The sequence below is a fragment of the Schistocerca nitens genome, chromosome 2, assembly GCF_023898315.1.
Source record: "Schistocerca nitens isolate TAMUIC-IGC-003100 chromosome 2, iqSchNite1.1, whole genome shotgun sequence".
Lineage (NCBI taxonomy): Eukaryota > Metazoa > Arthropoda > Insecta > Orthoptera > Acrididae > Schistocerca > Schistocerca nitens.
This window is the reverse complement of record NC_064615.1, coordinates 1,186,439,614-1,186,463,113: the sequence shown is the minus strand read 5'-3', so window position 1 is coordinate 1,186,463,113 and position 23,500 is coordinate 1,186,439,614. Positions and strand designations below refer to the sequence as shown.

The window sequence follows — 23,500 nt, the reverse complement described above, 5'->3', positions numbered from 1 at the left end:
TACATTGAAAACAACTGTCTGGGGTTAAATTCTGTTCCTTAAATCCGTATCGGAATGAATACAAAAAGAACAAATTTCCCTAATGAATGACTGCAAAAAGTCACACTGAATGAATCGCAACCTGTTGGGACAGTGCAAATTATTCCACCCGTGGTCCTTGTGTTGAATTGTATCATTTTTTCGTTCTTTTCTTTTTGTACATGTAAGCTATATGTAAACTGAATGGGATATGCACAATGACAAATGTAAATCAATGAATTGTTTTGCGGCAAGGATAATGTTTTGATACATCTGCATGAAAAATAATTCATTCAAAGTTATTAGAAAGGTAAAATTAATTTGCACATGTGAGATGTGCATCCCTCTCTGTTCATCATTTCATCCTGCATCGGCATTGTTATAATCGTGACTATGCACAATGGAATTAACATGAAGCAGTACAAAATGCATATTATGAATATTGAACTTGAATGCATTGATATTTAGGTTCTGTTGATATTGTGGTATTGGTATGAGTTAAAGTCACCCCGGATTGTGTACAGATTCAGAAATTAGCTTCCAATTTTTTTCAACTATTCTTTCCAATAAGCAACAGTTTGCATCAGTCCGAATGAGACTTAGATACACAACTCACCAAGGTGCATCCTATACACAATTATCACGACATTATTGAAGCTGACAGCTTGTTTGTTTTACAAACAAGGACCTTGTGTTTTGAGTGCCCAAACTGTTTAAGATTGGTACCATGTGATACCACACATCCGCCAACTGTGTGTCTCTGCTTCCTGCATTGCCAATACCTCATTTATCCAGTATCATAGCAAAGGTGTGGAGCAATATTACAGCCACTGGTCCAATACCTCCATACCATCTGCACTCTGCTCCAGCAAGTTATTTAGCCAGATCTCGAATGATACACATCTACAGAGGAGCAAATTAAGTGTTTATCTTTTCCTGTGTTCTCCTTGCAGCATGTTCTTAAAATTTCGTGCACGTTTCCATTTAACAGGCGTAGGCTCACATTTTGTAAGTGTAAATTTGGGCAGTTTGTAGTGCAGTTGTCATTTCTTCTGAACAGCCAGCTACATATCTCACTGGGACACCAGTGGCAATTGGTAACACATCACAAGAGTAGCAAGTTGCATATCTAGGAGTCAGTCTGATTTTACAGTTTACTTCTTCAGTTAGTCTTGCAAGGATGGGTAGGATGTGTGCATGCTGTGCACGAGACACATGTCGCTTGTTTCACCCACAGCTTTTACTATTGAGGCACCTTCTAGTGCACCCGAGGCTCTAACAGCAGAGTGAGTGGTGGGTGGTGATGCATTTGCATCTTTCAAAGCAGAGGGTCAATGTGGATACTGGATGTCTGGAGTGGACAGTTGTCCACGCCTTCAGCGGGGGCCGAACAGCTACATGTAGGCAGTGGTTTGCTAGCTATCGGGAGCTCCAACGTTATGTGTGCTGTGGAAACCCTTAGCCAAATAGCATTTAGGGCTGTACAGAAAGCCAATGTGTCCTCCGTATGTATGCCAGGAAGCCTCATCTGAGATATGGAGGTGGCCCTGTCTGCTGCTACCGAGAGAGTAGCGTGCAGTCGTCTGCACATTATGGCTCACATCGGCGCCAACGAGGCCTGTCGCATTGGTACTGAGGCCGTCCTTAGTTCATACAGACAGCATCGTGAGTGTGGCGTAGGCTTCTGGCCTCAAGATTGGGGTGCAAGCAGACTTCACAATGAGCAGCATTGTTCCAAGAGTTGATAGTCTTGGCTACATGTTTCTAGACCTGCATTATAGGTTGAGGATTTGTAGGGCTCCACTTAACAGATCAGGGGTGCACTACACAAAGGAAGCAGCTACTCGGGTAATAGAGTACTTGTGGAATGCACATCAGGGTTTTTTAGGCTAGGCGTTTATTGGAGGTACTCTGATGAATGCTTGCCAGTCATTACACAGCAAGGGAAGTCAAACCGTGCTCACAATAAAGCACATCAACTGTCAAAATTTTATCAGTAAATTATCAAAGTATTTGTAACAAAGTTCCCTAATTTACTGCCCTCCAGGAAAGTTCTCACACTCAGATTACCCAGGAGACCGACAGCTGGGTAAAATCTGAAGTGGAAAGCTCTGAAAGATTTAGCAAGTCATGGAATGTGTATTGGCAACACAGATTAGAGACCATAGAAGCGGCAGTGTTTATTGCAGTTGACAAAAATACTATATCTATTTAGGTCATAGTTGAGTAACAGTGAAGTTATCTGGTTGCCAAGTTAATTCTTGGATGTTTTTACCCGGCCACCTGATTAGGGTCATTCAAAAAATGTCTATGGTCAGTAACGGGTTAATACTCACTTCATGTTTACTGGTTGGAGGCAACTTTAACCAACCGAGTATTGACTGCGATGTTTTTGGATTCAATATGCGGGTACAGAAAGACAGTCATGCAAAGTACTTTTCACCACATGTTCTGAAAACTGTCTTGAGCAGCTAGTTCACAAGCCCACACACAATGGAAATATGTTAGATCTTTTAGCTACAAATATGCGGGATCTTATCGACAGCGTCAGTATAGAAGTGGGGATTAGCGATCATGAAGTCATTATAGCAACTATAGTTGCATAAGTTAATAAATCAGTCTTTGGCTAGGAGGGTGTATTTGTTTGAAAGAGCAGATATGCAGTTATTAGCATCTCACTTAGACAGTGAATTGACATCACTTAGTTCCAGTAAGATTGACGTAGAGGAATTACGGGCAGAGTTCAAGCAGATTGTAGGTCTTCTAATAATTTCCGGGTATGCAGCCGGATCCCGTCGACATTCTGCCACGATATTTCGGCCCAGAGACGTCCGGCCATCATCAGGTGTGTACACAACTACTGAAGAGCCCAGGTGCAGTCGCGGTATTTATGCCAAGTCTCGCGCATGCGAAATGTACTGGCATCCTACAGCGCATGCGTCAGGTGTTGACATGCGCAGCATAGCCGAGTTGTACGTGCTGCCCTCGATGGTGAAAATAAAGGTTCATCTAGTCATTGAGTATCGAATGACACTGTCGATTCCACTGTGATTGTATAATTTTAATAACAGGATTCCAATTTTTATCCAGTTGAAAGCCGTTGTCACGATTTATAAGATTATTGGCAAGACGTATTTCCACTGATTCCTTGATTACGGAATCCCAAAAACCGGAAACCGGGGCTAAAATTTTTGTTCCATTGTATTCCATGGAATGTCCCAATGAAATACAGTGCTCTGCTACTGCCGATTTTGACGGCTGCCGCAGACGGGTGTATCTTTCATGTTCTATACATCGTTCATGGACAGTTCTTGTCGTCTGGCCAATATATGCAGAGCCACATTCACAGGGAATTTTGTAGACGCCTGCTTTCTTCAGTTGTAAATCGTCTTTAACGGATCCAACCAGGGCTCGGTTCTTTGCTGGTGGACGGAAGATAACCTTTATTTTATTTTTCTTCAGTAATCGGCCTATTTTCGACAACACATTCCCGGCGTATGGAAGGAACGCAGTTGATTTAAAGTTGTCATCAGCGTCCTCAGTGCGTTGCTTCTTGTTATGATAGTTGCGCATGGCCTTCCTTATTTGGCGAGAAGTGTAGCCATTCTCTTTGAAAACCTTCTCCAAGTGTTCTAATTCTGCGTGGAGGTTTTCATCATCCGATATTATATGCGCTCGATGTATTAAGGTACTGAGAACACCGGCTGTTTGTGCTGGGTGATGGCAGCTTGATGCCTGGAGATACAGATCTGTGTGAGTCGGTTTCCTGTACACAGAATGTCCTAATGACCCATCATTTTTACGGCGTACTAGCACGTCTAGAAATGGTAAAGTGCCCCCTTTTTCAATCTCCATCGTAAATTTGATGTTCTCATGTAATGAGTTTAAGTGATGAAGGAATTTCTCCAGTTCCTGGCTGCCATGAGGCCATACAACAAAAGTATCATCTACGTACCACCAGAAGACCGTAGGCTTTAAAACAGCAGACTCAAGTGCGTTCTCCTCAAAGTCCTCCATAAAGAGATTAGCTACTACAGGCGACAAAGGGCTCCCCATGGCGACGCCGTCTGTTTGTTCAAAGAATTCGTCATTGAATAAAAAGTACGTTGAGGAGAGTATATGTTCAAACAAGGCAGTCATTTCTGCACTGAATAAGTTACCAATAAGATGTAATGATTCCATTAAAGGCACTTTGGTAAAAAGTGAGACCACATCAAAGCTGACTAATAAATCCGAGCTGCTAAGCTTAAATTCCTTCAGGCGACTCACAAAATCCTCGGAATTAAGTATATGGTGGCATCACTTACCCACATACGGCTTTAGTAATGAGGCCAGATATTTTGCTGTAGAATAGGTTGCAGCACCAATATTACTCACTATTAATCGTAGTGGGGCACCATCCTTGTGTATCTTCGGAAGACCGTAAAGTCTTGGTGGTACTGCATTGTGTGGTCTCAATCTCTTGATAACTTGTTCAGGTAGAGAACAGTCGTTCAAAAGGGTAGCAGTTTTCCTTGATATTCGGCTTGTTGGGTCCTTTTCAATTCTATGGTACGTAGAAGCATTTAGCTGACAATATATCTTCTCGTTGTAGGCTTCTCTTGTCAGAAGAACTGTGGCGTTACCCTTATCCGCAGGCAGTACGACTGTGCTAGTATCTTCTCTCAGGCTGCGGAGAGCAGCTCTTTCAGCTGGCGAGATGTTACTCCGTTGTGGCGCACATTTCAACAACGTTCGGCATGATTCACGTCGAATTTCGTCTGCAGAATCCACAGGGAGACGTCTAATGGCTTCCTCAATGGGACTGATGAAATCCGTTAAAGGCAGTGAGGCAGGTGTAGGAGCGAAGTTTAAACCTTTCGCAAGCACTGACATCGTCAAAAGATTTCTCCGTGAGGTTCACCACGGATCGTCCAGAGATAGCTTCTTGCGGCTTTCGTGTTACGAGTTGGCTAAACTTCGCACTTTGCCTGTTCGTACTGTCCCTGTGAGCCCAGTCTGCCTTGGCCCAGGATACACCGTCAATCCAGTCCCAACTAATTCAAGAACATCTTGCTGCAATCTTCAGATGTAAATAATATAAATTCCTGGCGACAGCATCTAACTCACGACGCGTAAAACGGATTCGTTCTCTTACTAAAGCCAGACTCGCCTTGCGTTTTATATTGTTGGTGGCCACACTGTTAATAAAATGAACAACTCTGGCGAAAGTTGGAATCAAGTTATTGTCTCTACATTTCAGTAAAAAATTTAGTGAACACAGCAACCTGGCTCTTTTCTCACGTAATTTATCCAGTACGTGGATATCCTGAACCATATCCTCCCCGTAAAGGTATTTGATGTGACTTCTGAAATTTTCCCGGCGTATTTCTTCTTCTAATAATTTCCGGGTATGCAGCCGGATCCCGTCGACATTCTGCCACGATATTTCGGCCCAGAGACGTCCGGCCATCATCAGGTGAGTACACAACTACTGAAGAGCCCAGGTGCAGTCGCGGTATTTATGCCAAGTCTCGCGCATGCGAAATGTACTGGCATCCTACAGCGCATGCGTCAGGTGTTGACATGCGCAGCATAGCCGAGTTGTACGTGCTGCCCTCGATGGTGAAAATAAAGGTTCATCTAGTCATTGAGTAACGAATGACACTGTCGATTCCACTGTGATTGTATAATTTTAATAACAGGATTCCAATTTTTATCCAGTTGAAAGCCATTGTCACGATTTATAAGATTATTGGCAAGACGTATTTCCACTGATTCCTTGATTACGGAATCCCAAAAACCGGAAACCGGGGCTAAAATTTTTGTTCCATTGTATTCCATGGAATGTCCCAATGAAATACAGTGCTCTGCTACTGCCGATTTTGACGGTTGCCGCAGGCGGGTGTATCTTTCATGTTCTATACATCGTTCACTGTCACTGCCACACTTTACATATACATCTACAAATATACTCTGCAAATCACATTTGAGTGCCTGGCAGAGGATTCACTGAACCACCTTCACAATACTCTATTATTCCAATCTCGTATAGCACGCGGAAAGAACAAACACTTATATCTTTCCATACCATTATTGATTTCCCATATTTTATCACGGTGATCATTTCTCCCTATGTAGGTCGGCATCAACAAAATATCTTCGCATTCAGAGGAGAAGAGGAGAGTTGCATATCATAGCAAAAGATCTGGCAGATAACTAAGAAAATTCTCATCCTATGTAAAATCGCTAATGCTTACATCCAGTCACTTTTGACCAGTCTGGTGTGGCAGTTGAAGATACCAAAACGAAAGGCAAAGTTTTAAATCTCAGATTAAAGAAGTCGTTCATTCAGGAGAATTGTACAAACATACTGTTGTCTGACCTTTGAACAGACTCCCATATGTATGGCATAGTAATAAGCATCCGTGACATAGAGAAACAACTGAAGGAGTTGAAAACAAATAAAGTCACCAGGTCCGGATGGAATCCCACTTCCGTTTTTCAAGGAGTACTCTGCAGCAGTGGCCCCTTACTCAGTTTGCTTTTATTGCAAATCTCTTGCCCAGTGCGCCATCCCAAGCCACTGGAGACAGATGCTGGTGACTCCTGTGTATAAGTAGGGCAGAAGAACTGACCTGCAAAATCACACACCAACATAACTAACACTGGTTTGCTGCAGAATCCTTGAACATATTCTCAGTTCAAATATGATAAATTGTCTTGAGACTGAGAAGCTTATGTCCACAAATCATCTTGGTTTTAGACATCACCCCTCGTGCCATACTCAGCTTGCCTTGTCTCACACGATATACTGCAAACTATGGATGAAGGACAACAGGCAGATTCTACATTCCTAGATTTCTGGAAAGCATTTGACACAGTGCCTTATGGGCTATTAATGACTGTACAAGCATATGGAATAGGTTTACAGATGCATTAGTGGTTTGAAGACTTCTGTTCACTTTTCAACTGGTCTTCTACACAGAATTTTACTGAATTGCTGAATTGGTGATCATCATCATCATCATCATCATCGTAAGGATTTCCTTCCAGCGAGCCGTGTAGGTACTTTGTGAACGATATGCATCCATTGGTTTCTGTCCTGGTATAGCTTTTCCCTCTCCACTACATCCCATGTTACTCCTCTCCTCTTGAGATCTTTCTTAACCTGATCTGTCCATTTCTTTCTAGGCCACCCAACTGGTCTTCTTCCTGGTACCTCCATCTCCAAATACTGGCGTGGAGTCCAAGTCGGGTGCATTCACTTCACATGGTTGAACTACTTCAATCTCAAAGCACTCATTCTCTCCTCTGTACTCAATGTCACCCTCAGGTCTCTCCTAGTTTTTCGTAGAGCTGACCTATGGAACTTCATTTCACATGCTTGTATTTGACATTCTTCTCTCTTATTTATGACATAGGCCTCTAGACTATACATCATGTTTGGCACGAGATAAGTTTTATACATGGTCTGTTTGGCTCTTTGACGGACTTCCTTGTCCCAGATTAGATTTCATACGTGGTGGAAGAAGCTACATCCTTTCGTTATTTTGTTTAAGACTTCTAGTTTGGAACTACCATCACATGATATGATGCTACCCAGATAATTGAAGCTTTTCACACATTCAACCTTCTCCCCCTCCAGTATGATGTGACAAGGTGTGGGTGTCCTGCTCCTCTTCATTGCCACTGTCTTGTTCCTATTCACAGTTAACTTGAATTTCTTAAATTGTGTGTTCCAGTAATATAGTCTCCTCTGAACCTCCATTTCTGCCTCTCCCCAAATGGCGATGTCATTGGCAAGAACAAAAGTGTTGAGATCTTGATTTTCTTCATCCTTGATTTCTTTCATGATTGTGTCCATAAGTGTAATGAAGAGCAAAGGGAAGAGCGAACTGCCTTGCTGAACAACTCTCTTTGTCTTAAATCATTTTGATCTTCCACCTCCTACTTGTACACGGCTATCACAACCATTGTACAGCATCTAGACTTTTTTAATTACTGAATCAGGAACATTATGTTTTCTCAAGCATTGCCATCTTTTATCCCGTGGTACACTGTCATATGCTTTTTCCAAATCCACAAATACTGCTATCAAGTCCTTTCCTTTATCCCAATATTTCTTCATTAACTGACAGAGGGAGAAAATGAGATCTAATGTTACCGTATTACTTCTGAACTCACACTGTTGTTCCTCTAATTGGTGTTCTAGATTTTCCACAATCTTTTTTCTACGACCTTTTCCATTATCTTAAGGCAGTGTGATAAGAGTGAGATTCCTCAGTAGTTGGTCCATTTCTTTCTACTACCTTTCTTGAACAATGGTATTATGATTCCTTTTTTCTATTCATCCGGCACTTTGTTTTCCTTCCATATCACCCCCAAGGACCCAGTGTAACCATTGCATTCCATGGATTCCTGCGGCTTTAATCATATCCACTGTCAGCTCATCTACTCCAGCCGCCTTCCCACTTTTCATGTTTCAGGGAATTCTCTGTTTCTAACCAAGAGATTGGATACTGCTATTCCTCTAATTCAAAGACTTCGGTGTCACTTTCTTGTGCACCTTCCCCACTCAGTAAGATTTCAAAATAAGTCTTCATCTGTCCTCTGATACCTTCCAGCTCCCTGATAATATCCCCATCCTCTGTTTCAATCGCTTTTATGTCTTCTCTATCAGTTCTTTTACTTTTCAAAAACCCATAGAGCAGTTTTTGGTTCCCTTTGCTACCCTGCTCAAGCTTCTGGGCAAATATTTCCCAACTCTTCTCCTTTACTTCTTTTGCTTGGGCTTTCGTTTGTCGGTATTCCTTCTCCAGTGTTGTCACCTTGTGTTCATCTTTTGGTACCAGCCTTTGGTTCTGATTTCTTTTTTCAAACTCCATGTTTTTCTTTGCTATATTACATTTTTTAATTGCATCTCTTACTCTATCGTTCCACCAACTGGTTTCTTTGTATTTCACTTTACCCTTTGCTTTGCCACATTCACCAAAGGCAATTGATATTTATGTAAATAATCCATAATTCTCTTTTTGTAGGTTGCTATTATTTAAGAAAAATGGAACAATAATGAAAGTGGTATGTTATTCCCCATTTTTTTCTGTATGACCTTGTAGTGGATGGGAAGAACACTTACAAGTTTTAGGTAATCAGAGAAGCAACTGGATGTGTGTCACTTGTCTGTAAAGTCGTGGGGTGCTTTTAGGAGACACAGCGGGGTGTCACATAGACCTGGGGATATTTAACTCTTAAATTTAGGAATGAGCTCTATCCTGTGGTAGGTACCAGCAGCTCCCTGATATAAAACCTGGCCAGTGTCCAGCTGCCAGAGTCCAAGTCTGCACCGAAAGCAACATCGCATAAATAAATGGTCACGAAGATAGTACTCTCTACAAATTCTTGTCTTCAGTTCTAGTTGTTATGCTACGTCTACACCCCAGGTCTTGCGGTAAACAAAGTGGTGTATGAATCTTCTTGTGATAGAAACCACTCATTGCCTATATTTTTAAAGCACTTTTCATCTGAATGCTGAAAGGCATAACCCTGAAAATCCATATTATTCAAAATATAATATCATCATTGTATTCTTTTATATATTTACACTTACAGAATTTTCCGACACTGAGTGATGACCAACTTGGCTCACACCCTAACCATGTGGAACTGTATTTGCAAAAGATCCAGTTTGTTGACAGTTGCAGTTATGTAATCATAGGGTGCGGAATGTTGGGTATCTTAAAATTAAACGTACAGTAGTTTATTTTGTGCATCGCTATTTCAGTAGTGTCATCACTAGACCTCAGACTTTTAGGTTCTGAAAAATCTTAAATTAGGTACCTAAAATAGGTTCTATAACTTACAAAAATAGGTTATAATAATCTGGAAATAGGTGACCTAAATGTGACATTTTATTGTCTAGGAAGATAAATAGATTGACAAAATTCCACATTATATTATTGTCTATGTCCATAATTACAGTCACAGTAAATAACTAACACTTTCTCCACATTTTCCATTGAGAAACTGCATGTCTTGTCTGTTAATAGCATCTTATATGCCAAGAATGAGCATTCCACGTCAACAGATGTCATCGGAGTGTATTTAAATGATGGTATTAGGCGCAGACCGCACACTCATGTTCTGTTGATTTACTTGATAAGATATCATCCACTGTGCAGATGGTGGTCAGTCCTGTTTTTTTAATTGCACTGTCTTTAGTTTCTCACTTTCATACCAATAGAACTGGTGACCAAGTTGATTTTTTCTGGTTTCCCTGAACACACTAGAGCTTTAATAATAGGCACCAAAATGCATAATGTGATTTTATGTATGCAATGTTGTTCGAAATTGTTGGGTCCTTTAGAAAATCTTTAGCTGAAGTAATGCTCACTGCCTCCTCCCACAATTTAAGAACAAGGTTCTTAATGTCTTCCAAATGCTTGCTGTAATATTCCACTGCCTGTAGCCATGTTCCCCAGCAATTAAGTATGGGTTCTGGTGGAAGTGGTACATTGGGAAGTTCCTCTCGAAATAACTGGATTCTTGTAGGTGCTTTAATAAAAACCTTTTTGATGGCAGAAATAGCTTATTTACATGTGGAAATTCGAGACTTATTATCTCAGCTACATGATTCATGGAATGGGCAAGAAATATGATATGGAGCAAGGCTGGGTAAAATACTTTCAACAATTTGACAGCAGCAATCATGTATGCGGCTGCAGCAGCGTAGATTACAAGTAATTTATTTTCATCTAGACTGTTGGGGAAATGTAATTTGAGGGCTTTATTAACAAAGTGAGCATTTGTTTCCTGGTTAGTCTTTTTTAGCTCCTTGCTGCAGATCAGGTGAGGTACAGAGCTAGTTTCAGGATCTGACTTTCCAACAGTCAAATTACTCACATATCGACCTTGTCTGTCAGTTGCCTCTTTGACAGAGAGCCACATGTATGAATCGCCTGTGTCTTCCCTTATCTTGCTCAATGTATTTTCATATAAAGAATCTAAATAGTTCTTTCTCAGTGTGGATTCTGATGCAATGATGTTGTGACAGTATTTTTCTGGAGAACTTCGGATCTGGCTGTTTTCACCTGATTTGAATGGTATGTTTGCTGCAACAATGGCTCAACATAGCTGAAGATTAAATTCAGTTCTGTTTGTTGCATTTGGTTTGGTTACAAATATTTGTTTCAATTTTAATTTATTTTTTTAAATTTGCCTGGTGTTTAACCGCTGCAACATGCTGACTTAAATGTGACCTCTGTTCAGAACATACCTAAAAACAAAAAGAAAAGAGAAATACTTTGTGGAAGAATTTATGCAAAATATCTACTTAGCAAAATTAACCTACATTAAGGGTTTAGAAACACTATTTTTGCATTCACATATGTCTGGCCCAAGGTAACTTGGAAAAAATAGTGGAATCACTGTTCTGTGAGTGGGCGTAGCAGATAATTGGTCAACATTTTACTTACGTCTTTGCTGTACACATTGCAGTGAATAACTCTTCCGTCTGTAGCGAAACCAGAAAATCCTTTTAACAAGTGATGAATCAGAGATGATTTGGATCTGCCTAGTTTCGGCATTCTTGACTTTCCACACTGACCTACTGATTGTAGGCAGTGCAGGTGATTCAAACTGACTGTTCTGACAAGACAAGAAGGTGCTGGAGGCAGGTCACAAGGCTCCTCCTAGTCCTGCCGGCCAATTTGACAGTTCACAGCGAGCGTCAACGCTCCCCGGAACAGGGTGCGCTGAAACAACCTGGCGTATGCCGTCACTGTGACTCACGATTGGCGTTCACGCATGTGAAGAAACAAGTTATCATTCAATTACTGTTTTCTAAGTAATCGCGAAGACCGAAAGGGTAGGTTTAGTCGTACAAATTTTATTTGGCTGGATTTTTAAAAATTAGATACAGTCAGGTTCTAACATTAAATTAGGTATTTTAGGTACTATAAAATTACAATTTTCGATAAAATATTTGTGTAATTCTTAGCTGGAAAGAGTATTTGCAAACGTTAGTCATAACAAAGTTTATTTAATTGGATTTTTAAAATTTAGGTACAATCAGATACTAAACTAGCATTTTCGATCATAAATTGCGTAATTCGTGTATGTACAACTTTTATTGCCTTTATTTAATGAGAAACAAAATAGGTTTTTACTTAAAATCCAATTCTTTCAATTTAAAACACAGTAGATCACAAAATGAACAGCTTTCACCTTTTGCTGTTTACATTTTGCTATCAACTTGCTACGAAGAAGTATAAGCTTATACCTTTTCCTGCCCGTTGGAGGTCCACCTTGATCAATTACAGCACCTTCAGTAGCTGCAGTGTCATGACTTTCTTCATCATAACACACAGTGTCTATATCCCTGGATCAGGTGTTACATGTTCAGTACCTAATGTATCAAGAACTATATGTTCTGGCCCCTGAAAATAATGCATAACATATAGTCTGCCTTTTTGAAAGCATGTTTGCAGTTCTAGATGTACAGATAAAAAACTACAACATTTAAATTACCTACAATACACATTCATAGAATAACAACCCCGCTTTTTTTTCAGTTGCCTATAAACAGAAATAAGTGGCTAAACACAGCACAACATCTAGAAAATCTTCAGAATTTTCCAAACTGTTTGTGGGCAATTGACATCAAACACATCATCATATCGAGCCAAGTGAATACATGAACCTAATTTTTGAACTACAAAAAGATATTTAGTGTGGTACTTCTAGCTCTAGTGAATGCCCACTATTGTTTCACATTTGTGAGGAACTTTTCATCAATTCATGTCTGTTTTTTAAAGTCAACTGAAACTATCACCCAACAGGAAGGTGCCTTCATTTGGTGAAATATTACCCTGTCTTCATCGGCGAAGCAGTTTTTTTCCTTGGATTGCAACATGATGAAGCAATATCCTGGTATTTATGAGAAAGGAAGTAGTTGTTGTGGTCTTCAGTCCTGAGACTGGTTTGATGCAGCTCTCCATGCTAATCTATCCTGTGCAAGCTGCTTCATCTCCCAGCACCTACTGCAACCTACATCCTTCTGAATCTGCTTGGTGTATTTATCTCTTGCTCTCCCTCTACGATTTTTACCCTCCACACTGCCCTCCAATACTAAATTGGTGATCCCTTGATGCCGCAGAACATGTCCTACAAATCGATCCCTTCTTCTACTCAAGTTGTGCCACAAACTCCTCTTCTCCCCAATCCTATTCAATACCTCCTCATTAGTTATGTGATCTACCCACCTAATCTTCAGCATTCTTCTGTAGCACCACATTTTGAAAGCTTCTATTCTCTTCTTGTCTAAACTATTTATCGTCCATGTTTCACTTCCATACATGGCTACACTCCGTACAAAACCTTTCAGAAACGACTTCCTGACACTTAAATCTATACTCAATGTTAACAAATTTCTCTTCCTCAGAAACGCTTTCCTTGCCATTGCCAGTCTACATTTTATATCCTCTCTACTTCGACCATCATCAGTTATTTTGCTCCCCAAATAGCAAAACTCCTTTACTACTTTCAGTGTCTCATTTCCTAATCTAATACCCTCAGCATCACCCAACTTAATTCGACTACATTCCATTATCCTCATTTTGCTTTTGTTGATGTTCATCTTATATCCTCCTTTCAAGACACTGTCCATTCCGTTCAACTGCTCTTCCAAGTCCTTTGCTGTCTCTGACAGAATTACAATGTCATTGGCCAACCTCAAAGTTTTTATTTCTTCTCCATGGATCTTAATACCTACTCCGAATTTTTCTTTTGTTTCCTTCATTGCTTGCTCAATATACAGATTGAATAACATCGGGGATAGGCTACAACCCTGTCTCACTCCCTTCCCAACCAGTGCTTCCCTTTCATGCCCCTCAACTCTTATAACTGCTATTTGGTTTCTATACAAATTGTAAATAGCCTTTCGCTCCCTGTATTTTACCCCTGCCACCTTCAGAATTTGAAAGAGCGTTTTCCAGTCAACATTGTCAAAAGCTTTCTCTAAGTCTACAAATGCTAGAAACGTAGGTTTGCCTTTCCTTAATCTAGCTTCTAAGATAAGTCGTAGGGTCAGTATTGCGTCACGTGTTCCAATATTTCTACAGAATCCAAACTGATCTTCCCCGAGGTCGGCTTCTACTAGTTTTTCCATTTGTCTGTAAAGAATTCGCATTAGTATTTTGCAGCCTTGACTTATTAAACTGATAGTTCGATAATTGAGAAAGGAAGTGCACAAAGAATTTGCAAGTAGAGGTTATTTCATCTACAGTATTGCTGAAAATGTTTTTGGTATAAAGGGATCTTGTTTTCAGAGTTTTCAGCAACCTAAGGGTTATAGATCCTATGAAAGTGAGCAATGTTACCCTACTGTGCATCCTTTTGCATAAATTAATGAGGAGAAGCCAATATCAGCACAATTTTATGCTCCTCCAGGTATAATTGCATATGATTCCGCCAAAGCCAGTTGACAAAAGTTTTCTGAGTAAAGTACTGCATCATAATGTAAAAAGTTATACTGCAGGACCAAACGTTTTAGCCACAGTTGCAGTGGCCTTATTGTGGGTCTGCTGATCATCAAATGGTACTCCCAACCAAGGGCATGAATCAGGATGACAACACCCCTTGTAGGGAAAGAGATTGGAGTATGTGGGACAGTCAGGGAATTGTCGAATAGCAATTGCATAGGAGACCAAGAGCTGGTACCATCGAATGTGAAGAGGGATGATCTCCATTTCAGCAAGCACACTGTCTAAGACTAGACCGAAAGGCACTAGTGGCCAGATGCATGCCATGATGGTGGACTGGATCTAACAGTTTCAAAGCTGGAGTCACTGAGCCACAAACATGGCAACCATAGTGCAGTCACGACAAAACCAGGGCCTGGAAAATACGTATAAGAGTAGCACCCTCAACATTTATGGGCAAAGCAGCAGATAGTGTCAAGCTTCTGAGTACAGTTAGTCTTCAGGTAATGAATATGGGGCAGCCAACTCAGTTTTTTTTTTTTTTTTTTTTGTGTGTGTGTGTGTGGGGGGGGGGGGGGGCGGGGGAAGAAGTGGCCTAAGAAACAGGAATGTGCTACAGTGTCCAGGTGCTTGGCACCTAAGTAGAGTTCTGAGCCAGGACAGACCACAGTACAACAGCAGAAATGCAAGACTCACGGTTTTGTAGGAAAGATGTGGAAACTGTCTGAAAGAGCCCATGCAGAGGCCCACGGACAGCACCTTGGAAATGTGATTTATTCATCTCATAACATACAGAATTTCAGAACAATAGTCTGATGTACAGGATACATGTCTGGGTTACAATTTACTTAATTAAAAATTTTGTCAACCATACAAATGCTTGTTGACGAATTTATTCACTGTTCTTTCTAATTTTTAATGCTATTTCATAATGTGCACCCACTATAACTAGCACAAATTTTTAATTCATTTTGAGGATTCTGCTCAAAATATCACCTCATCCCTCATGAAATCTTCCTCTGAGTAGTAGGATCTTTCCATTAGAAAATCATGTGATTTGTTTTTTAAAATATATAGCATCATGGTTAAATGATGGGGTCCTCTTGGGTAAAATATTCCAGAGGTAAAATAGTCCCCCATTCGAATCTCTTGGGTGGGGACTACTCCGGAGGATGTCGTTATCAAGAGAAAGAAAACTGGCGTTTTACGGATCGGAGCATGGAATGTCAGATCCCTTAATCAGGCAGGTAGGTTAGAAAATTTAAAAAGGGGAATGGATAGGTTAAAGTTAGATATAGTTGGGAATTAACGAAGTTCGGGGGCAGGAGGAACAAGACAGGGTTATAAATACAAAATCAAATAGGAGTAACGCAGGAGTAGGTTTAATAATGAATAAAGAAATAGGAGTGCGGGTAAGCTACTACAAACAGCATAGTGAACGCATTATTGTGGCCAAGATAGACACAAAGCCCACACCTACTACAGTAGTACAAGTCTATATGCCAACTAGCTCTGCAGATGACGAAGAAATTGAAGAAATGTATAATGAGATATAGGAAATTATTCAGATAGTGAAGGTAGACGAAAATTTAATAGTCATGGGTGACTGGAACTCAATAGTAGGAAAAGGAATGTAGTAGGTGAATATGGCCTGGGGGTAAGAAATGAAAGAGGAAGCTGCCTAGTAGAATTTTTCACAGAGCATAACTTAATCACTGCGTAAGATGTGAAGCATGAAAGGGAAGCAGTGGTTGGGAAGGGAGTGAGACAGGATTGTAGCCTCTCCCCTATGTAACTCGATCTGTATATTGAGCAAGCAGTGAAGGAAACAAAAGAAAAATTCGGAGTAGGTATTAAAATCCATAGAGAAGCAATAAAAACTTTGAGGTTCGCCGATGACATTGTAATTCTGTCAGAGACAGCAAAGGACTTGGAAGAGCAGTTGAATGGAATGGACAGTGTCTTGAAAGGAGGATATAAGATGAACATCAACAAAAGCAAAACGAGGATAATGGAATGTAGTCGAATTAAATTGAGTGGTGCTGAGGTTATCAGATTAGGAAATGAGACACAAAGTAGTAAAGGAGTTTTGCTATTTGGGGAGCACAATAACTGGTGATGGTTGAAGTAGAGAGGATATAAAATGTAGACTGGCAATGGCAAGGAAAGCGTTTCTGAAGAAGAGAAATTTGTTAACATCGAGTATAGATTTAAGTGTCAGGAAGTCATTTCTGAAAGTATTTGTATGGAGTGTAGCCATGTATGGAAGTGAAACATGGACGATAAATAGTTTGGACAAGAAGAGAGTAGAAGCTTTCAAAATGTGGTGCTACAGAAGAATGCTGAAGATTTGATGGGTAGATCACATAACTAATGAGGAGGTATTCAATAGAATTGGGGAGAAGAGGAGTTTGTGGCACAACTTGACAAAAAGAATGGATTTTAATATCTACTCCGAATTTTTTTTTTGTTTCCTTCACTGCTTGCTCAATATACAGATTGAATAACATCGGGGAGAGACTACAACCATGTCTCACTCCCTTCCCAACCACTGCTTCCCTTTCTTGCCCCTCAACTCTTACAATTGCCATTTGCTTTCTGTACAAATTGTAAATAGCCTTTCGCTCCCTGTATTTTATCCCTGCCACATTCAGAATTTGAAAGTGAGTATTCCAGTCAACACTGTCAAAAACTTTCTCTAAGTCTACAAATGCTAGAAACGTAGGTTTGCCTTTCCTTCATCTAGTTTATAAGATAAGTCATAGGGTCAGTATTGCCTCACGTGTTCCAATATTTCTATGGAATCCAAACTGATCTTCCCCAAGGTCTGCTTCTACTAGTTTTTCCATTCGTATGTAAAGAATTCGCATTAGTATTTTGTAGCTGTGACTTATTAAACTGATAGTTCGGTAATTTTCACATCTGTCAACACCTGCTTTCTTTGGGATTGGAATTATTATATTCTTCTTGAAGTCTGAGGGTATTTCGCCTGTCTCATACATTTTGCTGACCAGATGGTAGAGTTTTGTCCGGACTGGCTCTCCCAAGGCCGTCAGTAGTTCCAATGGAATGTTGTCTACTCCGGGGGCCTTGTTTCGACTCAAGTCTTTCAGTGCTCTGTCAAACTCTTCACACAGTATCGTATCTCCCATTTCATTTTCATCTACATCCTCTTCCATTTCCATAATATTGTCCTCAAGTGCATCGCCCTTGTATAGGCCCTCTATATACTTCTTACACCTTTCTGCTTTCCCTTCTTTGCTTGGAATTGGGATTCCATCTGAGCTCTTGATATTCATACAAGTGGTTCTCTTTTCTCCAAAGGTCTCTTTAATTTTTTCTGTAGGAAACATCTATCTTACCCCTGGTGAGATAAGCCTCTACATCCTTACATTTGTCCTCTAGCCAGCCATCCCTGCTTAGCCATTTTGCACTTCCTGTCGATCTCATTTTTGAGACGTTTATATTCCTTTTTGCCTGCTTCATATACTGCATTTTTATATTTTCTCCTTTCGTCAATTAAATTCAATATGTCTTCTGTTACCCAAAGATTTCTACTAGCCCTTGTCTTTTTACCTACTTGATCCTCTGCTGCCTTCACTACTTCATCCCTCAAAGCTACCTATTCTTCTTCTACCGTATTTCTTTCCCCCATTCCTGTCAATTGTTCCCTTATTCTCTCCCTCAAACTCTATGCAACCTCTGGTTTAGTCAGTTTATCCAGATCCCATCTCCTTAAATTCCCACCTTTTTGCAGTTTCTTCAGTTTTAATCTACAGTTCATAACCAATAGATTGTGGTCAGAGTCCACATCTGCCCCTGGAAATGTCTTACAATTTAAAACCTGGTTCCTAAATCTCTGTCTTACCATTATATAATCTATCTGAAACCTGTCACTATCTCCAGGCTTCTTCCATGTATACAACCTTCTTTTATGATTAAGTTATGCGCTGTGCAAAATACTACTAGGCAGCTTCCTCTTTCATTTCTTACCCCCAGTCCATATTCACCTACTACATTCCTTCTCTTCCTTTTCCTACTATTGATTTCTAGTCACCCATGACTATTAAATTTTCGTCTCCCTTCACTATCTGAATAATTTATTTTATCTCATCATACACTTCTTCAATTTCTTCGTCATCTGCAGAGCTAGTTGGCATATAAACTGCTACTACTGTAGTAGGTGTGGGCCTTGTGTCTATTTTGGCCACAATAATGCATTCGCTATGCTGTTTGTAGTAGCTTACCCGCACTCCTATTTCTTTATTCATTATTAAACCTACTCCTGCATTACCCCTATTTGATTTTGTGATTTTGCCTTACAATCCAAAACTATTAACTGTCTGTCCATAATTTGCTACATCTAAATCAGATTGGCTGCATTTATGAAGTACTAACTGAAGAACTCAAATATTTGAGCTTTATTTACATCAGATCAGAAATATCTAGCTTTTTATTTCTGATACCTTTTTCACAGCAAACTTTTTTTTATTTTTTGCTCTAGATTGAATTTACTATTTGTCTTTTGTTTTGAAGGTTACACAACTCTCCTAAAATAGTTGTATAGTTTCTAATATATTTTACAAAACCAGGATCTTTGTTGTACTTCAGCTGATTTTATACTTTCTTTTCCTCACATGGGAAATTTTTATTCCTTGTGTGATCCATCTTACCTTGCTTGATGGTTTATTGCAGTATGTTCTTAGTGGGGAAGTTTCATTAAATTCTTCAGAAGAGCTATTAAAAAAATTACTAAAATTTTCATTAGTTTAATTACCATCCTTGAGAGACAATTTTACTTTCACTTTATTTGATTTTGGCATGGAAGCTAAAACAGCTTTGGTATAACCGCTACTGCCTGCACCGAAACTGACTTTATTGTGTGGTATCACTCCCTGTATGTCTAGTAAGGCCAACCAATGCCCTTAAATAGTGCAAGGAGTCCCTTACCAGATATTTGTTACACATTTTTTCAGGTCTAGCTGTCCTGCCATGTGGGGTAGCTGAGCAGTCTGAGGCACCTTGTCACGGTCCGCACGGCTGCCCCCCCCCCCCCCCAGGGGTTTGAGTCCTCCCTCGGTGTGTGTGTGTGTGTGTGTGTGTGTGTGTGTGTGTGTGTGTGTGTGAGAGAGAGAGAGAGAGAGAGAGAGAGAGAGAGAGAGAGAGATTAAGGAGTGCGTAAGCTTAGGGACCGATGACCTCATCAGTTTAGTCCCGTAAGACCTTACCACAAATTTTTTCTAGTTGTCTCTAAAATTCTGTGTCTCTTGCTCTCCAATGCCGTGCATTCGAAGGTTAGGTGTGATGCAGTTTCTTTACTCTCATCACAGATCCTACATTTACGGTTTTTTTCCATTATACCTATTGCATGTAGGTGTTTTTTGAAATTCCCATGGCCCGTCATCAGTCCAACCATGAGTTTATTCTCTTTTATGTTCAAGCCCAGGATTACATAGCTTCTTTTAAAACACAGCTTTGGCATCATTACCTTACTGTGTTTTTGTTTATAGACCATGGTCCGGTATTCTATGTGCTGTCTTCTAAGCCAGTCCTGTAGCTCTAGTTTGATCATAGCCTTTGTGATTGTCAGGACAGGTTCCAGCCCAATGAATGGAGTCTTTGCCCCCATCCTGACCTATCTGTCAGCTTGTTCATTGCCACCAATCCCTGAGTGGCCAGAGACCCACACTAGGTTAACCCTATTGCTTCCCCCTGGCTCCACATTCTGCAACAATCTTAGATCTCGTTGCACGTGCTGTCAATGATTTCACGGCTGTCTGAATAGATGTAGATGCTATAGTTTCCTCCCCACATGCCCAGATTGCAGTAATTTCAGCTTGGAATACCGAGGCCAGTTTTCCTAGAGATATGATGCCCTCCAGTCTTGGCTGAGCCCCTTACGCCCCAGCCCCAGCAGCACCTTGTTCTGATGTCGACCCAGCAATGAAGCAGACATGTTTTTTTCCCACTGCTCCCTACTTCCAATTAAAATATTTTAAGGCTTGTTGAAGCAGTTGGGAGTTGTTATACAATCGGCTAACTTTTGTTAGTTTCTCATGACATATTTCACTATTTGTTTTATTGAAATGTCTTCTGATATAAGTTTTTCTTGTATTAAGTTTATAAGTTTTGGCAGTGAAACAAACAAGGCTGAGTCAACCGAAAGTCCTAAGTCTAGACATAATTCATGTACATTAACAGTTTGTTTCAATGTTATCAATGGATGTGGCTGAGTGAACATTTGTTCTGGTGAACTCCAAAAAATTTGGTTTAAAACCAGACTTTTTAATTGAATCAATTACTTTTGTTGATTCTTTGATGCCACTTGCAGTGTTTACATTAAAACCAGCAGCTATTACCACTTTTTTTCATTCTTTAGTTTATTTAAAATGCACTGGAATTTAGAGAGGAATGGTTTAATTAATGCCCTTTGTGGAATTCTGTAAACCGTGATCACTAACACATTAAGGTCTTCAAGCTCTTTGCACAGCTTTGAAATATACAATCTTCATTTAAACATTTAAAATCTGTTTTCACTTCGTACCTTATAGAAGAATCCAAAAGTACGCAACGTCCTCCACGAGAGTTTTTTTCTCCCTGCAATAGATGCTTGTAATGTTGAAATTTTCAATTTTATTTAAGATATTTACTGAATTAGAGGTATGCCAATGTTCATTTAAACAAATCATTATTTCACTTTTACATTCTGCGAGAAGAACTTGTAAGTTATCAACTTTGTAGCTTAGGTTGCAGGAACATTTCAAATTCAAGTCATTTATATTTCAGTGCATCAGACAAGAATTTTCGCTTGTTTGAATGGTATTAAGCAAACATTACTGTGGACAGTATTTGGCATCTTTCTTTTGAGCTAACAGGTTTTTTTTCTTTTATATGCCCCCCCCCCCTTCCCCAGAAATAATTAGTTTACATTATTTTTAATGATTTTGAAAATATTAGTTTGCATTATTTTTAATGGTTTTACAGAAGGTCATTGAGCCTAGTCTGTTTAAAGGCAGCCTACATATACATCCACAAACCACTGAAGTGCATGGCACAGGGTACGCCCCCTTATACCAGTTATTTGGATATTTTCCTGTTCAGTTCACGTATGGAGCATGAGAAGAATTATTGGCTCGTTGCCTCTGTGTGTGCTGTAATTATTATAATCTTACTGTTATTTCTGGTTATAACACAATAAATATATCACCGTTCTACAGTTTACTGACACAACACTGGCACAAAAAGTTCTGTTACCAAGCGCCAAATTGTAGTTGAACACTTTATGGAAAATTATGATGGTGGGTATACCTATGTTCAGGAAGTGCACGTGAAATGCAGAATTCCAGCAGAATCACAAGCCCATTGACATACTAAGCCTAGTCAGTATTGAGGCCCAAGTTCCAATATAGCATTCGGATTCTAAGTCCAGAGTGCAGCCAAATTAACATTGAACAGCAGGTCCACGGCAGCGTAGCACACACGAGCTGTGGAGCAGAACATAGGAAAGTGGCTTGTATATGTCAGTGGCAGTGTTAAATAAGGTTTCACAGTTAATGGCGCCGGTGGCTGGGGTCGCTGTACATTCTGGATGGCCAATCACCAGGTGTCATGGGTGGCCAATCGCTGTGGTTTGAAGCACACGTACGAAGACGGCCAACACTGTTAGCGGCATTTCTCGGCTGCGTGCAATGGATTACACTGCTGCTTGGTGCGGAGCCTTAATAATGGTGGATACTACACACCCCTTCGTCCTTAGGGAAGTGGGAAAGCATATGCTGCGAATGAACACCACATACATGGGGTCCTCTGAGTCCTCAGTGGCGTTAGTGATTCGGGGCATAGGAGAATATTGATGAAAATGCCCCAGCTGCAGGTGAAGGTTGCATGGTGTTGACCTTGGCAGTGGAGCCGATGGAGCAGGAGGAGCCAGCGGCATTTCTTCATCTTCATCTGGAATTACTTGTGGTTTGTGATCGGGCGACATCTCTCTAGACCGGGAAGGGCATCTGGTACTAGTTGGTTGGTTTGTCGGGGTTGAAGGGACCAGACTACAAAGGCCATCAGTCCCTTTTTCCATGACCCTGACCATGAAGCACCCGCAAGGAAGAAAGAAAAGCAATGGAGAGGAAAAGGGACTACACAGAACAAGAAAGACATAGACAAAGACCAGAAAAGAGGAATTAAAAGTGTTACAGCGGCTGGCCGACCATGGTGGTGGTGGTAGTGGTGTGGTGTGGTGTGGTGTGTGTGTGTGTGTGGGGGGGGGGGGGGAGGGGGGTTAGGGGGCAGTACACCAAGAGACACACTAAAAACCCCAATCTAAAACCGTAGGCCAAAGGCCAGACTCAACACAAAAAAAGAGAAACCCTCAGATTTAGCAATAAAAGCCCCCTGCTTGAATGAAACTCAAAACTAAGCCTGCCATGGCAGTGTCATGTATTAAAAGGGCAGGGAGCGTATCAGGCAGTGCAAATGTCTGCCTGAGCACAGTTAAAAGCGGCAGGCCAACAAGACGTGGACCACTATTAAAGCTGATCCACAGCGACATAGAGGTGCGTTCTTGTGGTGCAATAAATGACCGTGCGTCAGCCAGGTGTGGCCAATGCATAGCCACCAGAGAACAACTGAGTCCTTGTGAGAGGCTCGTCTCCTTGATGACCCGAAGTTTGTTGGGGAAGGCAGGGCGCGACATTCATCACCGTACGTACCAAGGACTTTTTGCTGCAATACTGACTGGAGATCACATTCCGGAAGGCCGGTGCACTGATAGCCAGTTGGCCAGCGTGTCAGCACATTAATTACCCGAAACACTGGTCGGTAGCTCGTAAACCGCTCAGGTAGTCACTACAGATAATGAAGGACTCACCTGAGCAGGAGCGGATATACTTTAGGCCACGGGAGATGGCTACAAGCTCTGCAGTGCAAACACCAGCTATCCAGCAATGAGCATTGTTCAGATTATTACCCAAGAGTAAATGCATAACCAACTCGACCAGCAACCATCGAACAGTCGGTACAGACAA

The 23,500-nt window shown here is 40.7% G+C and overlaps 1 long non-coding RNA gene across 1 annotated transcript in view; it reads right to left on the bottom strand.

The window, feature by feature from the left end:
* LOC126237521 (uncharacterized) overlaps positions 1-23,500 on the bottom strand; it is a 62,077-nt gene that overhangs the window by 12,917 nt on the left and 25,660 nt on the right. Inside the window, exon 2 of the long non-coding RNA XR_007545094.1 lies at positions 12,278-12,434. This is a non-coding gene — a long non-coding RNA (uncharacterized LOC126237521). The remainder of the gene's footprint in view (positions 1-12,277; positions 12,435-23,500) is intronic.